We start from the raw sequence: 18,795 nt of genomic DNA, 5'->3' as shown, positions 1-18,795 counted from the left end.
ACAGAGTTAATGTTGGGGGTAAATGCCTAAAGTTCACTCCCGATCTCCTCCGGACCGTTTCCAGCGCGAAGCTCTCCTTGAGAGCTTCGCAGATATATTTTTTGTATATTTTTTAGCCCACCATTTTGGGCCTGTACAATCATTATACTTCATTTATTGGCCTTTGGACCACTTGCACTATTTTTTAAGATTTCTCATTGTCCAAGCGACCAAATGACACATTTTAACGAAAAAGTTCCAAAACCCTGGTCGCTTGAGTTTTTTGACTTCACAAAACTTACGTGTCTCTTCTCGTGCAACGAGCGCTTCCTTTTTCTCTCCCTGTGCACACCACCTACGTGCACACGCGCCGCAGCCCAAACTCACCCAACTTGGGTTCACGAACGTCCTCTATCAACTGGTATCACAGCCTCGTTCCGCGAGAAATTCGTTGCGAATAGCTGAGTATTTCGGCGCTACATCCTCGAGAACCTTAACTCCTATTTTAGGAAGTTTTCATCGTGGAAGGTCTCTCCGGCAAGGAATTTTGTGAGCAGCAAGTGTTTTCTATCCATTTTTGGACAATTTTGAGCATTTACAGGTCAATTTCAGCAGTGGAAGTTGGGCATTTGGATGTGCATAGCTGCCCCATGTATCAATTTGTGGTTTGTACCTTGAAATTGCGAAAATCTCCAAATTTTTGGGGAAAAAATTCAAAAATTCAGCGTGTTGTTATTTTACTGCATAAAATTTTAATTAATAAATTTCTGGAAATTTTTTGAGAATTTTATGAAATTCAAAGGGGAGCTTTTGAAAGTGTTTATTATCTTTGTGGCACTTGTTCTTGCCAAAAAATTGCAAAAATCAGTGAAATTTGAACAAATTATTAATTGCTGAATTTTTTTTACAAAAATTCAATTTTCTGTTTTTTGTGCCCAAAGTGATAATATGGCCTCCTCCCTTTCAGAGGTGAAGAAATCAAGAGATTGGAAGGCACTGGATTCCACTTGTGGAGAGAAAGAATGCAGGGCATTCTTTTCTGCAGCTATGAGAGATGAGACGTGGCTTAATTTGAATAAAAAGGCTATTGCGTATGTAAAAATGGTTGTCAAGGATGAAATTTTGGTAGACCTTAAGGGTCTTAACACTGCCTATGTTGTGTGGGAAAAGCTCAATGTTACTTATGAAAATAGGACGTCGGTGAACCAGGTGCACTTGATGCGTAAATTGATGCATATGCAATTGGATATTGCAAAGTCTGCAGCTGAGCACATTGGTGCTTTTATAGGTGTTCTTTCCCAGTTGCAAGACTCTGGTTTGCCCACTTTTAATGATAAGTTAAAGGCCATCTTTTTGCTTATGACCTTGCTTGATTCTTGGGAGGCCCTGGTGGTCTCATTGTTTAATAACCCAAATCTTACCTTTAATGGAGTAAGGGATTCTTTCCTCAATGAGGAAGTTAGATGAAAGGCAACTGGTGAGGCTAATGCTTCGGCTCAAATGTTTAGAGGCAAGACAAATGAAAGGAATGCTAATGCTGGTGCTTGATTGCAGGTACTTCAAGAAAGAGCAAGAAAGGAAGAAGAATGCGGGTGACAAGAAGGAAAAGGACGACAATGCAGATGTATCTGATAGTTCCAAGAACAAGGAGAATGTCAATGTAACCTCGAATGTGGTGATTGAGGAACTGTCTGACATAGATGATATCTTGTGTGCCACTATGTCTCCTATGGACGCCAATGGTGATGTCAATTGATGCTTTGTTGTCTATGAGTGATGGCTTGTCCCAGTCGTGGATACTAAACTTGGGTGCCTCTTTTCATGTGCCATCTCGGGAGTGTTTTACCTCTTTTCGATGCAAACAGTTATGGTAAAGTCTATCTTGGAAATAATCATGCTTGCACGATTGATGGAATAGGCACTATTCATTTGGCCCTTGATAATGGGCAAGAGCTTGTTATGCATGATGTCAGATATGTTCTTGGCATCAAGAAGAGTCGACTCTCTGTTGGACAGCACTCCTGTGGAGTAAGGTCTGTAGCAGGCTGGAGTGTAGGTCGCCCCCCCTGTATCACTATCATCCTGCTGGTGGAAGATAGCTCAAACTAAAGTGCCGGGCCCGTGAGGGTGAACCAAGCCGCTGCCCCCCAACTGTACTGTCAAGCCGTGGAGAGGGCAGGCATCAGCCGAAGAACTCGTAGCCATACCTGCTGGGCCGAGGGGCAGTCCCAAAGACAGTGTCGCTGACTCTCCACCAACTGGTCACAGGCTGTACATGCGGCCGAGAGACCACTATGCACAAGCCAGCTCCCTACTGCTGTGGCTCTGTGTGCAACCAACCACTGGAACAAAGTGACGCGCCTCGGCTGTCTGGAGTCCCATAGCCTCTGCCAAAAAGCTACCAAGAACTCAACTGTGAGGCCCTCCTCCTACCAATGACGTGCTGCAGCGGGGCGGGCCTCTCTCTGTGCTGCAAGTATATGACGTCCAAGCCGAACAGTGTACTGAAAGAACGGGACTCCTGGGCGGTCTGCAGAAGAGAAGGGGTCCCTTCAAAGCCACTCACCAGGATCCCACTGTACCCGTGCCAGTGGACACCACTCCCAAGCCCATAGCCTCCAGTGTCCTGCCTCAAGAGCTGTTGGGTCAGGATCTATGACGCAAGTCCTCCCACAGATGCCCACAACTCGGATCCTCTGGAAACAGCACTCTGCTACCTGCGGGGCCTCTACTGCAACTCGCTGTAATCGTCCCCCACCTTGAAGCTCGAAGAACAGGGCTGGGACAGTCTCAGAGCAAGCCCTGACTGAAATGAGAACCTCCAGTCGTGTGAAGGCTCCCATCCACCGGGGTGCTACTGGCTCGAAAGGCGTGAGCCACTCAGTTGGAACTGACTCTGAGATGTCCTGACACATGCTCTAAACCCCTCTCATGCCCTGTAGCTGGACAGCCTGCACCTCCTCTGACAAACCTGTGAACTCTAGCCAGTCACCTAGAGAGCGCGCTGGACCTGCTGCCATGGGACCCCAAAAAACATGAGTCCTACTCCCAACCAAGTGGCCTCTCTGAGTGCTAACCATGGGGTTCCAGATGAGGGGCTGCCGTCGGCGCTCCTCCGTGCACGTCGGCTGTCTCTGCTCTAGGCCACCCCGTAATAGCTCCCAAGAACGCAGCAAACTCACATCGAATCGGTCCTCCAGTCTCCTGCTCAAACCAACTCGGCGCAACTCTGTAAAGATCCATCTGGTCGAAGGTTGCCAAGGGCCTCCTGACTGAGGCACCCTGGCACGAAGCCTCTGCAGCAAGAACTCCTTCCAAGGCTCCTCACCTGGAAGAAGTCCTCTGACGACGAACTTCCCAAGAAGGGGTCTGCTCTGCTGTGCTGGATCAATGATCCCAAGCCCTCCGTGGGAACAAGGAAGTGTAATGACCGACCAAGCCACCTTGGCTCGGGCAATCTGAGTGTCGCGACCTGACCAAAGGAAGTTCCTGATCAGCCTCTCTACCTGGCTGATGCAAGAACTCGAGAAGATCCAGCAAGAAGTGATGTATCACATAGTCGCCAACAACACCTGGTTGGCAACTACTCTACCAACCAGCGAAAGTCGTGCTGAGCTCCAATGTAACAGCTTTCTCCTGATGGACAGGAGAAGAGGAGCAATCTGCTGCTCGGGGGACAAGTCCAAACCAACCTGACAACCCAAGTACCGAACTACAGTCCCTGGAGGAATCCACGTGAAACCCTCTCTTGGCATCCAATCTGGCACAGGAGCACTATCAACCGAGAAAGTCACTGTCTTTCTCCAGTTGATCAGTGCGCCCGATGCACAGCAGAAGGTCTCCAAAGCCTGCCCACATCTGTGTAAATTGGCCTCCTGGCCCTCTAAGTACAAGGCTGAATTGTCTGCAAACTCAACGTCCAGGAGCTCATCTCCCCGTATAGGGAGTGCTAAGCCCCTCAAACCAACCTGCTATGACACCAAAAATTTGCTCATCGCATCCGCATAGAACAGAAAGAGAAAGGGGGCAAGAGGACAACCCTATTTGACCGATCGTGTGAGCATGAAGTGCTCACCTCTACCTCCTGCCAAAAGCACCTGACTGTGAGCCTGTCTGTATAAAGCTGACATCCCTATGATCCAAGCATCTGAGAAGCCCATCCTGCGAAGCGTGCCCTCTAGAAAGTCCTAGTCAACTCTGTCGTATGCCTTCTCAAAATCGAGAAGAAGAATCACAAGGTCCTCCCCACGGAGACGTGCCAGGGCAGAAGCCTCCCAGAAAGTGAAGACATTGTCAAGGATATTGCGTTCCTTGACAAAACCTGTGAGAGTCCCATGTATAAGGATCTCCAAAAGTGGTTGAATCCTCAAACTCAGAGCCTTGGCAAGAATTTTGTAGGCTAAGTTGAGGATGGTGATGGGGCGCCACTGTCGAATCTCATCCAAGGAGCCACCCTCCTTCGGAATGAGGTAAATCAGGCCCTCACTCATGCTATCCGGCATCACTCCTATGTGCAGAATGTACTGAAAGGCACTACAAAGGTCTGGGCCAAGCAGGTCCCAGTACTCCAAGAAGAAGCTGGGAGTCAGCCCATCCTCACCTGGACAGCTACCACGAGGGAGGGCCCTAAGAGCCGTGTGCAGCTTCTCAAGCTGAAGAGGTATCTCTAGCCTCTGGCGCATCTCCTCAGTCACAAGACAAGGCATCTGCGCCCAAACCTGCTCCCTGCATGCATCCTGTCTCTTTGACTGGGGCTCAGCCGACAGTAGCTCACGGTAAAAATCAGTAGCAACTGCACGCATATCCTCAGGCTCACAAACAACTGACCCATCGGGTCTCCTCAGCTGATTGACCTTGGCATTCGAGTGCCGAGGTCCTACTGTCTCAAAAAAAGCACCTGTCACTCTGTCACCCACCTGAGTCCAGTGAGATGCCTATCGGTGAAAGGTAAACTCATGGCGCCTCTCCTCTGTGCAAGCAAGCTCCTATCGAGCCTGCTGTAACTGCTCCTCCAACCATGGACTGTCTGGATGCTGCTCGTGCATCCTCTGTAGTGAAGCAATGCCTCGTCTGAGACGCTGCTGCTCCTCTCTCACTGCAGCCCGTCGAGCCAAAGACTCCTGGAGAAAAAAGTGGCTAAGCTGAGCTAGGCCTAAGGCCACTCTGGCTGCAGGAAGAGCCTGGCTGTCCATGCCCTTGCCAGAGAGCCTCTACCCTCTCTCTGAGTGCCGAGTCCAACAAGACCCGCTCTTGGATGCGAAGCATCGTGCTCCCACTCCTCTGCCTGTCTGCCACCGTGAGGATCACTGGTGCATGGTCCGAGAAGGATGTCCCTGCCAGGATGCCCACTAATCCCCCCAAGTCACTGAAGTGGTCACTTGTGTAGAAGCGATCTATCCGCGATAGATTCACTCCTCCCACTCTGCGGTCCGATCTAGAGAAGGCAAGACTCTCTGGAGCCCTCACAAAGCCAGAATGCTGCCATGTATCCGAGACCCTCAAAGTCATACACAACCTCTCCCAAGCTGCTAACTCAACTCCATGTACAGTAGCATGGCTGCCTCCGATTCTGTCAGAGGGGTCCTCCAACATGTTGAAGTCCCCTCCTACACACCAATGGTCAACCTGTGGCAAGGACTCAACAATCTGTGACCAAAACTCTGCACGAGCACTCGCCACATTGGGCGCATAGATGTTCAGGAAGCCCACAAGGCCACCCTGAACCTGCAAAGTAATCCACTGAGCCTTGCCTGGCACAATAATCCCTCTGCCCACAATGGCCTGCTGCAATGAGTCCGCAATAGTCATACATACCCCACCCTGGATGCCTCCAGGTCCAAAAGCAGCTGACCAAAAGGTATCATAACGTCCCCGCAAAATCTGACCACATCGCCAAATGCGGCTCTCAGACAAATGGTGCTCCTAAAGCATAAGGAGATCAATCTCTCCTCCCACAAGGCAACGCTGAAGCTCCTGACGCAATCGGCCCCGCTGTCGCTGAAACTGGGGTCCACCTAATCCCTGCACGTTCCACGAGACGATCCTCATGGGGAGCGAGAAAGAACAGATGTTGCCGCAGCAGCAAGACGGGCTATCTTCGAGGCAGGCTTGGATGGGGAGTAATCCGCATCCGAGCGTCCTCTAGATAGGCGAGCCTGTAGTGAGTGCCTGGCCCAAGCCCAAGCAGAGCGAGCCGTGCGCAAAGCAACCTCCTCTGTCCAGGAGTCCTCATGAATGTATACATAGCAAGGCAAACACTCCGTATCAACAAAAAAGTACACCACAATGTGCCTACATCCTGCTGAGTTTGGGGGTGTCACCGCAAACATGGCCAGTGGCCACAAAGTCTGCAGCAAATCTGTAACTCCAAGTTCTCCCATGTGGTGAGAGAACTCGAGAACCTGTGTATGCAACCATCCCACCACTGAGTCTAGGGACCACTCTGTCTCGGTCCGATCACAGAGGGGAAAGGAGAAACCAACTGCTGAGTCCAAGGCCTCTGTCCCCCTAGCGGCGAGGAACAGAGCGTGGACCCTGAAGCAGGCTGCCTCGTGGTCTACTGCGGAATCGCCGAGAAAGCGAGTGAATCCGTAATCGAAGAAATCCCGGCGGCGTCGGAGGTCAACGCTCGTCAAACCACGAGGGATAGCTGCAAGGGAAGATGTCTGAATCTGCAGAGGGGGCCGCAAGAAGGGCTGACCCTCTCTCGCTAGGCGACTCGTGGCAAAGGCAGAGAAGAGAAGCGGGGTGGGATGACAAAGACAGGGGGGCGAGGTGGGGAGTGTGCGGGAGCAGAGGGCGGGGAAGGGGATGAGGAGGAAGAGGGGAAATGTGAAGGTGGGGTGGCTGGCGAGGGTGAAGCGGAAGTGGAGGCTAGCGTAGGGGGCTCCTCCTGCTCAAGAGGACCAAAGCGGTTCCCCGTGGGAACCCACTGCTGCTCAGTAGGCACCTGAGGGCCACTCTGAGTGCCAGGCTGCCGCTGTGGCCCCTGGCGTCGACGGCCACAGGCCTGCTGCCATCCCTCTTCCGCTGGAGCCCGAGGCTCGGAGGGTGGCTTAGAATCTGTGCGCTGTGCCACTGGCCTTGGCAGGCTGCGGTTGAGGCTGACGTGCAGGTCGTGGCCTCCTCCGTGGACAGGCCTTCGCTAGATGGCCCATCTGTCTGCAAATGAAGCACTGGTTCGGGAGACCCGAGTACTCCACACTCTGTCTAAACCAACCCCCACTCACCCGAGGCAGAAGGATGACCTTCGGGAGCGTGTGGGTATCTCTGACCAAAACTCAAATTGAAGGGATGCCAGTCGCCTTGGCAGCTACTGATGCTGCCGTACGAGGTGTCTCCATGACAGTCCCGATGGCGGAGCCAATCCTGGAGAGAAGTGGAAGGTACTCCCTCCGTAAACCCGGAAAGCAGACTGAGATGGGGATGTCTGCCTCCTCTACTAGCACATCCGAAGTCAGGTCAAAACCATGTCGCCACTGTCGAAAGTGGGCGCGTGATGCTCGGATAGCCAGTGGACTCATAGCTATGACCTTGGAGGCCATCTCGGAAGTCTCGAACTCGATCTGGTAGTACCCCCGTCTGAGGATCTGGACATCCAAAATCTTGCCCACCTCTGCGAGAAGGCGGGCCTGGAGAAGGTCTCGCAGCTCTCCTCTGCTAGGACGGGTGCCGAGAACCTTGCAGATGACAGAAGTCGCCTGCAAGCGCTCTGCCTCTGCGGCAAGGCTCGCTTGCTCTGTCGGCGAAAAAGCAAGTCGAATGGTGGGCTCAGCGGGGTCGGGCGAGGGGGCTTCAGGCGAGTCCCTCTGTGGGGGAGCTGGAGCCTCCATCTGTGTCTACTGCTGAGTCGAAGAAGCGGATGGTGAAGAAGAACTGCAACCAAGTACGCCGAACACTAGTTCGAAGAAAAAACGATGCAGAGCCAGGTGCAGAAAACCTTCGGGGGCAATGCGGACCGGGGGGGGGGGGGGGGGGGATGGAGGGAAGGATACAGTGGCGAGCGAAGGAACAAAAGGCTGCGGGGGGGGGGGGAGAAAACAGCCAGGGAATGGGGGGGCAGCGGGCGGGTTAAAGGGCAGCTAGGGGCGAGAGCGGCGGGCAGCTGGGGGCAGCGGTGGCGGGCTGGGCTGGGCGAGGGAGACAGAGCGAGGGCGAGAGGGGGGGGCAGGGGAGGCAGCGCGAGGGCGAGGGGGGGCAGCGCGGGGGGGGCTGGAGGCAGCGCGGGGGCAAGAGAGAGGGGGGGGTGAGGGGCAATGATGGCGCAGGGGGGGGGGGGGAGCGTGCAGCAGCAGCGAGCGTTGTACACGTAGCCTGGAAATTTTATGCAGCCAAAGATGTTTGAAATGCAAAATGATGAAACTTCAAGTTCAATGGATGTGCTTTCTGAAATTGTGTGGGACAAGTACAGGATGGATTGTCAGATGTGGATGGTGGATTATCAGAATTGAGATTTTCATGTGTTGCAAAATTTGGACTTGCTTATTTTTGGGAGAGGAAGGTGCTACAACATACATAATGATCAAGATTTATTGTTTGTAAATCAGATTACAACTGAACCGGTTCAGAGGATCTCTATGGATTATAAGCTGCTTATTTTCTTGCTTTTTATGGATGTTCAGAACATTCAGCCGGATTTGACAAATGGATTAACTGGAATGTGCCCGACAAAGGAGTATGTTCTGACATTTTTGATATGGAGTTAGCCAAATTTCATTGGAAAGTCTATAGTGCAGCGGATTTGTCAGACATTCGTAGAGCAGTATTTTGTAGATGGAAAGTCAGCAGATATGCAGAATTTTTAAGAGGATGTTTCTATGGAGTTTGTGTCGAATTGCTTCACCAAGGCGGAGTGGTTGCCTGCACTTTTTCTTCGGAGTAGAGAACTCCTGATTGAGTTTTGGTTCCATAAGTTTGTTATGTATTAGGTGATTTGGATGTATTTGTATATGAGAGGTTCCGAGCCTTGGCATGTTGTCATAAAATAGAGCACTTGTATTTCACATTTAAGTGTGAGAGGATGAACTGTATGAGATTGCACATGTATGGGACTTGATGGATCTAGGAGGTGCATTTGTGAATCTTGGATTAAGTTCCAAGCACTTTGCTTTGCACACTCTAGTCTATCTAGTTTGATTGCAGATCAAGGGATTGTGGGAATTGAGTCAAATTTTGAGAAAATTTCAAGCTACCGAGCAGTGCCCGTGTAAAAGGCATATCCAGCCATTACTTATTCCAGCTGTTACCTATAAGGTTTAAGGTCTAAAGTCTATTTTGATCTTAATATCCGTGTGGTTGTCTTGGGAGTCTCACATGATTAAGTTACGTTGTTCAGTTTCCTAGAAAAACTTGTTGTAATCTTGTTCCGCATAATCAATGAAAAAGCGTCAGGTTTTGTCTTCTCTCAATCTGCGTATATTCCGTTGTCTGTGTGATTTTTTTCATATGTTTCACCATAGGTAACAACACTCTAGCTCTGAGGCCGTGTTTTGTTTGAAGTGTAATTTCCAGTCACAGGCTTTTTCGTGAAGTTTCTTTGTGTCGTAAGGATTAACAGTGTAAAGATTGGGTGAAAGCTAAAGTCTATCGCCCGGCTAGTTTCAGTTTCTTTCTTTTCGCGCGGCTTTTTGAGGGTGGAATTTGGGAATGCATCATCAACCAATATGGATCGCTATCAGTCAACTCTTTACACCTGTTGAGGCATTTGCTTTGCTTGAGATGATGGTTTGCAGGATTGGTATTTTGTTTGCCTGGGCTATGTCTTTGGTTTCATGCACTGGCTGCCTCCAATGCATATCGCTTGCTCACCCCCTGCCTTGGATTTGAGAGCGTAGAAATCGATTATGGAATTTGCATAAGCCTCTTGTTGGGGTTTTTCTAGCGTGTCGGTGCATCGCTTTCTCTTTATGTTGTTGTTGCCATCAATGTGTTGAGATAGTACCTCATATGTGCAATGTTCTCATGCTCAAGTTTTTTTGGGCTACTAAAGGCCTTAGTATCCATATGGATGAAGGTCATTCATTTCTAATTGTTCGACATGTGTCCCTCAAGAAAACCTTAAAAGTCTTGAAGAAAAAGACATCAGGGCATTTCAAATGCTATTTCCCAAAGCTTCACTATTGACAGACTATTTATTTAACCATGCAATACTTTATTTACAATATGCATTGGAACTCTTTAAGATTTATAAAACTATGTATTTTTTTCGAATAGCTAGCTCTTTCTGTAAAAATCAACTTGTGCAGCTTTCAAACTCTTTTGGAAAATTTAAATGTATAGTTAAGAGTATTAGTGTGCTAAGCACGTCATGAACCTATGTGGAGCATTCAACATCAATCCGGCAGGCCTCGTGAAATTTTCACTTGTTTTTTTGTTGTGAGGTTACACAAAGGTTGTAATATGGTTTCTCTTTACCCGGAATGGGGGAACGGCCGAGGGGCTTGTAACGGGAACGGCATGGAATTGGAGACATAAAAAACACCCGAATAATGCAATTTTTATCTCTATGTGATTGAAAACAAGCCGTCGTAAAACAGGTCGAGACAATTGCAGCACTTTGCATGGTCTCCCAGTGTGGCCTGTACGCGAAAGCTCGCACCTGCCCAAACCCACATCAGGCATGTAAGGGTAGAGTGGTATCAAGGGCTGAATTATGTGTGTGTTGGGGTGCGCTTGCAAAGCATAAGGATACATATATTGCTTTCAGACTGCCTGGACGAATAGGATTGGCAGGGGTGTGGATGTGTCGTGCCTAGAGCAGATTCTTGAAGATATGCAGGTTCTTTTCCGAACCCACTACACCCTTGGGTTAAGCTGCCTGAGTACTGAGCAACCTTGACGGTGCTTTGTGATGAAGTGATGCGGCAATCAAATACTGCAGGTTGAGGAGGAAGTCTTTGTTTGGACCTTGACCTCTAAGATGGTCTACAATCTAAGTATTCTCAAGGGTCTCTGCCAAAGTACTTCATCTGTATATAGCTGTTTGTGCAGTTTATATAGTGTATTGGAGTGATTTACCCTTGTAAATCTAGTAAAATGGATCTAGTGACAATGTTGTATTGCTATCAGACCACGTGTAAGAGTGAAGTAGAGATGGTGTGTTGTGGAATACTCCAGACTTCGTCTTCAATGCTCCTGGATTGTTCACTTTGGCGATCACTGTAGTGGGTTTGGTTTTGGTTTACAGATGACTTTACTTTGTATGCACAGGTCTAATGTGAAATTTCCTCATAGCACGCAAAGTTTTGTGTGTGCGCGCGCACGCGCACTTGTGACATTGCAATTATAAGTTTTTATCGCAATCGTTGCTGCAGCAGCGTCTACAGAGTTGAACAGACTGTCCTGTACTGTGATTTTTGTGACTGTGTCTGTAGGCGTGAGTGTGAGAGTGTCTGCAGAGTTGTGCAGACTGTCCTGTGCAGTGACGCACACGTCCACGTGTGTCGGAATCGGCATGAGAGAGATTGTATGTGTGGCTTCTCTGCTTTAGAGCCCTTGTGCCTTTTGTTGGTGGCATTGCCTTTTTCGATAGAAAGGGAGGGTGTATGCCCAGGGAGTTTCAGTCTGTGTACAGCATGAGTGGCTTGATGTGATACGATGCAATGAGCTCTGAGGTTACGTATACAAAAGGTTGCCTTAAATGATAGGCTTGTTAGATTTGATAGGTCAATAGAATTAGGATAACCTTATCTAGGGAAAACCCTTGAATTTTAGACTAACATGTGTTACTTCTTCTCAACAAATGGAGTGTTGCTTTCAAAATGTATGTCACAAACATTTACCTGTACATTTGCGGATTGTGCAATCTATTTTAATAACCCACATTTTATTCTTTTCGTCACTGTTGCATTGACCAACTTACTTTCAGGTTTAGAAGTCTGAAATTTTTATGCAAAATTAAGTATCATAAGAATGCCTTGCATTTTCTCTCAATGAAACGACTGTGATCTCCTAAGCATTTTGGTGGCTTGAATATTTTGAAGATAGATATTCATGTATTAGCTGAAGGCTGACAATGCTATGTTACTATTTGATTCTCATACTAAAAATGAACCTTAAAGTCAGACGACGGCGCTTATGCGGGAAAGATGGGGTTCCTCTGCATTTGGCCAGTGGCATATACTTCCTTTCAGGATGTGATTTTCAATCGGGGGATGACAATGGGTAATGCATTTCACTTTTAATTGCTCAATATCATTTTGGTTCGGGTAATCACTACCGCTCCTTTTGGTATCAATTCGTGAATAGCTTCATCTGTGTTTGCAAATTCCTCCATTGATTGCTTAAGAAAGATTGGTGGATCAGCAGCTTTGTGAGGTTAGCGTTTCTCGGATTCTAGCTCACTCCGTATATGCAAAGCTACAATCACATTCTTGAGTATTTGAGTGTGCAATTGTTTGTGGCATATGCAAAAAGAGGTGCTTGGTTGCAAAAATGTTTTGCAAGCATATTGAGAAGTCAACTGAGATGTTACTCAAGGCTGAATCTTTTGAGAATAGTTAGGGTATCTAGGAAGGCCACATTGTTAGGATTTTTTATTTTTTAAAAAAAACTTTGGATGCAAATGTGGTGTCTATGCGTTTTATTTTCTAGTAGTTTGCTTTCAACAATTGGCATATTTTGTTTTGAGAAGTGAATTTTGGCAAATAATTAGGTTCAATGTAGGGCTTGGTATCCTAAAACTACCGTGGCTAGTAATCACCTCTGATATCCTATAGCTACCTTGGCTTGTAATTATTTGCAATTGAAAAGCTTGCAATGGATTTTTGCTTTTCCATTTGCTTTCTAAAATGTTGTGCCTAGAAAAATAGTCGGTTTTTTATAATTATTTGCAATTGAAAAGCTTGCAATGGATTTTTGCTTTTCCATTTGCTTTCTAAAATGTTGTGCCTAGAAAAATAGTCGGTTTTTTATATTTTCCTTTCAAAATTTTCCCTTGTTAGAGCACTTTCTTCCCTTTCTAAAAAAATTTTCCCCTCAGCTTGTAAATAAAAAATAGGCCATTTACAAGAATACAACTTAAAATTTTGGCATAGGCAAGAATCCTCAAGGTTTATGTATAACCTAACTAGATGATGAAGAAATTCTTGCCTTTAATTTTACAAAGTAAATACAAAAGTTTGGTAGGAAAACAAGATATCCTATGTATGAGAATGCTTTTTGAAATTCACTTCTGTTTTTTGATTCGTGCATAAACTTGATTGTACATGGAAGGTTGATCTCGTTTCGTACTTTGATACGGTTGCTTCAAACTAGGCTGTCATTTAAAAAGATGTTTGTGATATTTTAAGTTTAACCTAAGAGGGAATCAATAGTTTGCGTTGAAAACCCCTCTTTGCCTATCATGGGTGTCAAAGACAACATAAGCGATTATTTGCCGTCGCCTTAGAACTTGGAATGTGTGTAAGTTATAACACACGAGCAACCAAAAAGAAACAAAGTGCATGTAGCTACAACTCCCCACGTTAACACATGCAATTTTCATTGTATTGCAATGAGTTGCTATTATGCATCTTTTTAGAGAAACAAGAGAGCATTAAACTCACATCAAACTAAGCATTAATTTTTCTTCTCACTTAACTTAGTCAAAGCAAAAGCCTCTATTTGTATCTACAATCAATATTGATAATGTAACTTGCTTTGCCTAGTAGAGCTGCAAGTGACATATCATTGGTGTTGTGGGAGTGGATTGGCATAAATGTTGAAGTAAGGCCATCGAGGGGTTACCTAAACCAGGCGTGCAACTTTTGGACGCCTCTTACTAGTGGGTGAAAGGGTCCCTCTGTTTAAGCGCAAGTTCTTCACAAGGCTGCATATCAATGTTCCCACAATGGAACATCATCTAACTTCCACCTTGATAGAGATCTCTAACTACCAATGTGAGGCAGACGGGTCTGCAACCTACGCATTGGCATACCACCCTTGCATTGGGAACTTCCTCGGCCTTGAGTTGCGAGCGTACTCCAGGTGCCACTTTTGCATTGAGGGTTGTCAAACTCTGGGAGCCAATCCCACAACCCAAGAGTGCCAGCTATCCCATAACTTGAGAGTAGATAGGGCGCAACACCTCTCTTCCTTCTTTCCGCCATCGTGAAACTCAAGAAGAGAAGCTCTTTTAATAGACCCTAGCTAGCTCCACACTTCCTTTCTCCCCCCCATCAAAGTCAAAGCTTCCTTTTTGTTCTCCTAGAGGTATGGTGCATTGTGTGTGTGTGTGTGTGTGTGTGTGTGTGTGTGAGAGAGAGAGAGAGAGAGAGAGAGAGAGAGAGAGAGAGAGAGAAGAGAATTTTAACGTCGTAGGAAACTATCCCAAGAGACCTTAAAGATCTATCCAACGAGGAGAGTTGAACTCAAGACATGTTATTCAAGAGGGAAATGGCATAACCAATCTACCACTCTTGGGTGATAGAAAGGTTATACCATTTTCCTCTTATTAGCACTCACGCGCACACACACACACACACACACACCCGAGAAGAAGAGAATGTTAATGTCATAGGAAACTATCCCAAGAGACCTTAAAGATCTATCCAACGAGGAGAGTTGAACTCAAGACTTGTTATTAGAGAGAGAGAGAGAGAGAGAGAGAGAGAGAGAGAGAGATGAGGAGGATGTACGTCATTTTGTGGGGTGGGTAGGACCCTATTATTAGAGAGAGAGAGAGAGAGAGAGAGAGAGAGAGAGGGAACGATGTACGTTATTTTGTGGGGTGGGTAGGGCTCGATGTTGGTAATGAAAGAGAGCGTGTGCGGATGTGTGTGTGTGTGTGTGTGTGTGTGTGTGTGTGTGTGTGTGTGTGTGTGAGAGAGAGAGAGAGAGAGAGAGAGAGAGAGAGAGAGAGTGACTCTATCTGGCGGAGCCAACCGTAGACAATGGTGAGAGCCCTTTCTTCTCTGTACTCTAAAGAATAAGTAAACGGTAGGTGGGCAACCTAACACCTTGTCCAACCGAGTGTAAGACACATCGTCTTTGCTCCAACAACCTCCCACTTAAAGGCGAGTGTGCCGACAAGTGGATCCACTATAGGACCTAGTAGTATATACAATGATAGGTGAGAGACACTCTCAATCTACGCACACTGGCTCTTGAAATATATGCATGCCTTTGTATAGACTCTAGCAATGTGCGAAAGTGCGTATTTGTGCTAGAATGTGCATGCATATCTTGCAAGTATCCTGTATTGTCCTGCATGGCTCCATGATGCATCATGCTAGTGTCAATCATTGCTCGACTGAGAACTCCAACTAGGAACGCTCCCATTGCGATTGCTATGTCAAGTCCCGACACTAGAAGGTCGTACATGAGATTCCCAAAGGCCAATGAAAAGTGCATGATATCTGTTAGCTAGTCCCTATTATTCATATCAACTCATAGTGCAACCTCTCCAATATATCCGTGGTAGGTACCTCAATGCTAATTGCTAATATAACATAATCATATTAGCCTCTAGCATGAGCTCTAATATGAGTTGAAAGAGCATTTCATAAAATCTAATATCTAACCCACCCAAATAATTTTCTCATATTAAACTGATCACTTAATGTGGGAGAATAAACGGGAACACGGGTTAAGATTTAGACATGTGCTTATGTATCTATCTCAACGCGGGGCCAATGGTAAAGGGGCCCAAATGAGAGATGGTCTATCAAAGAACAAGGCTCGCTACCAATGGAACTTAGAAGACCTTAGGGTTAGCTTCATTGAACACCTCCAATAGTTAGTGTAAAAGTCCTTTGACCTTAAGTAAGCTAGGGCTGAGCTTGAGGTAGGAACCCGGCCCAAGCTTGACGTGCTTGAGGTGGGAACCCGGCCTAAGATTAAGGTGCTTGATGACTGAGATGCTTTAGGTGCTTGATGATTGAGATGCTTGAGGTGCTTGTCCTACTGGATGACTAGGTGCTTGAGGTACTTTGTTGTGCTTGCTTGAGATGCTTGTGAGAACACCCCCAAGTTAGAAGTGCTTTGTCATGCTTGATGAGTAAGGTGCTTGAGCACAAAAAGTCATAATGATTCCTACATAAAAGGGGACGAGCCCATATTGTAGGGGCTAGTGAGAGAACACACACACACACACACTCAAGGTAACCCCAAGCCTTAAGAGGCACCAAGGACACATGTCAAGCTCCTACCTATGCTACCTTCATGGTGTGCATGAAGCCTATTAGTTGGCCACCCAAGGGGTCCACTGATAATTTAGGAGATTTAATTAATTGTCTTTGTATTTATCAAGTCCTCTCTCACAAAGGGGAAAGGGGACACTTGCCCCAAGGCTACCCTTGTTGCTTGTAATGCCTCCTGCTTGTGATTGACTAGGCCTGGAGGGGTCCAATGAGCTTCAAGCATGAGCTACAAGGGGGGGTCGACCAAAGCAAGCTAGGGGGTTGCTTAAGGGGTATACTCTCCCACACACACTCACACACACTCTCATTATGCAATGTGCAAAGTGCAGGAGCTCCCTCTCCTTCTCCAAGCAAGTAGAGGTTGAGAGCCTACACCAACATTCTTGGCTATAGAGTGCAAATCCAACCAAGAGCCATGATTCAATGCTTAAGCTTGCCATCTTGTCCTTCTTCATTACTATGCTATTATGTATGTTAGCAAGAAGACTTATGATATGTGAGGAGCTAATTTTTCTCCTATGAAATGTTTCGTCTTCCTCTTTATGCAATTGAAGAGCTAGCTATGATGCATGAAGAGTTGCAAAGAACTCAATGGTAGTTTTTTTGATATATTTCTATATAGTATTTGATTAAAGCCACTTCAAACATTGAGATAGATAGACATACAATAAATAGCTGTAGATTTTGTAAATAGGTGTAGATAGAAATCATTCAAAAAGTCCAAGTAACGCATGTTCATATTTCCTTGTAATGATGGATAGGCTTCTAGTGGCTCCCCAATTTTTGCGACAAGAGGGCATAATGTTAGTAAAGTTATCGTGTGTACGCGTCTATACCATGGTTGTCTATGGGTTGCAAAGTAGCTTGCTAGATCAAGAAGGTGTGAGGATGGTGAAGGTTCTTCAAAGAGTTTGCATATTATTCAAAGATTTTGTGAACATGGCAAAACTAACCACCATGAGTCCAAGGAATATATATATATAAATTTTGGAAAGAAGTTCAACCACCTCTTGGTGAAGTCTCGACAAAGAGACATTTTGTGAAGAGTCGATGTCGACAATGAGATATTTTGGACGTCAATCAACATGAGCTCTACATGTTTACCAAATGCTTCTAGCATGAGGTGATACAACAACATAAATAGCAAGTTGAAGCCTTGAAAGAGAAAACACCCAAGATTTTGTGGTTGCAATTGCCACAAAATCTTGGGTGTTTTCTCTTTTAAACACCCAAGCTAGGAGGACGCAACTTTCTCTTATGCCATTGTTGGAGTTAGGGTCTCTTAAAACAATTGCATAATCAAATTTGTGTGCCTACATGTACTACTTAAGAAACATTTAGGCACTTGAAATTGAATAGGTTACCCAATTCCTTAATTGGAACATGGTCCTAGCTTTGTTGGTGCTTGAGGACATAGAGAGGTGTAAGAACAAAGGAAAAAGAAAGCAAGAAACCCCCATAATCCTTGTTGAGGAGAGAGATGGGGGAGGTTAAATAAATTAATTGAGCATGAAGAGGCCTCAATGAAACTTGTGCTCCTATAGGACTTTGGTCCACAAACGACATAGATTGAGTACTAGATGGAGATGAGATGATCGAGGTGTTCAAGTTATGGCATCTCAAGAAAACTACCCAATTGAATCCTAATATTTATTTTGGCTTTTAGGTATTTATTTCACTTATTTGTCAAAGTTTGGTAGGTACTTTACTGAGGTGGTTATATATACAACCCATTGTTCCCAATGCATTTGTATCAATTTATTGCCGAGGTTGGTTGGTTTAGCAGTATCTCTTTCTCTCTCGTGTACTCTCCCCATTGCTCTACACTTATTTGCATCGTTGAATTTGACATGGTATTAGAGCACAAGGCTTGTTGATTGTGCGAGAGGACATCGCCATGAAGAACAGGAATAGGAGAAGAAGATCTAAAGGCAAGTGAAGGAGCATCAATAGCAGTGTTTCAAAATGCTTGGTGCAGAGGTGGTTTCATGTGTTTTTTGATATTCTTGCAAGATTAGTGTGTGCTTCATGGTCCAAACCACTTGCCTGCAAGAGGAGTCCCTGATTGAGTTTTGGAACGCATGCTACAAAAAAAAATCCCTAGTGAAGAGCAGCAATTTGCTAGCATTTCAAAACACATTAGAAAAATTGATAGTCTTTGGAGCCCTCTAGAGTGGCCGTTTTGAAATGCATATGCGTAGCATATCTTGGGGCCAATTTGTGCTTTGCATCTTGAATAGCGCCTAAAAGTCTTCGAGATTGTGTGGCCACCCTTTTGGAGTGCCAGAGAGTTATTTTCAGATCTAGAAACTTCAACATGGCCCCCCCTTTCTCGAGTGCCAACGACATTGAGACGACCAACACCAACTATTGGCTATGGAAAGCGAATTGACCAGCATCCAGTTAGCAGCCTATGCATGACTAAAGTTCTAAAGGAAACATACAAACTGTTTGGCTCGAGATTGTGAAGCCCAAAGCAAATGCACGGGTTTGCTAGAGGACAAAGGCAAAGGCAAGCTCTAGAAGGATGGCCAAAGCTTCCTCGGTACCCACGAGGTCCGACAACCATTGTTATAAATGTAGCAAAAGCAGGAACTCACACGAGGACAAAGGCAAAGGAAATCTAGACAGTGATAGCAATGAACTTGATAGAGGAGACCGGCATGGCACATGTGGTGGCGGTCATGATGTTAGATTT

At 46.2% G+C, this 18,795-nt stretch overlaps 1 protein-coding gene across 4 annotated transcripts in view; it reads left to right on the top strand.

The window, feature by feature from the left end:
- Nucleotides 1–9,266, top strand: part of LOC147458465 (uncharacterized) — a 106,952-nt gene extending 97,686 nt beyond the window's left edge. Inside the window, exons 6-8 of one of the 4 annotated variants that reach the window (XM_086513089.1) lie at nucleotides 947–1,456; nucleotides 1,534–1,849; nucleotides 8,526–9,266. The gene's annotated coding sequence lies outside the window, so the exon portion shown is untranslated. The remainder of the gene's footprint in view (nucleotides 1–946; nucleotides 1,457–1,533; nucleotides 1,850–8,525) is intronic. The other 3 variants (XM_086513088.1, XM_086513090.1, XM_086513087.1) reach the window with 3 other exon arrangements.
- The last annotated feature ends 9,529 nt before the right edge of the window (nucleotides 9,267–18,795 follow it).

Source organism: Adiantum capillus-veneris, chromosome 5 (genome assembly GCF_014529385.1).
Source record: "Adiantum capillus-veneris isolate H3 chromosome 5, ASM1452938v2, whole genome shotgun sequence".
Taxonomy (NCBI): Eukaryota; Viridiplantae; Streptophyta; class Polypodiopsida; order Polypodiales; family Pteridaceae; genus Adiantum; species Adiantum capillus-veneris.
This window is presented reverse-complemented; position numbering and strand designations above follow the sequence as displayed.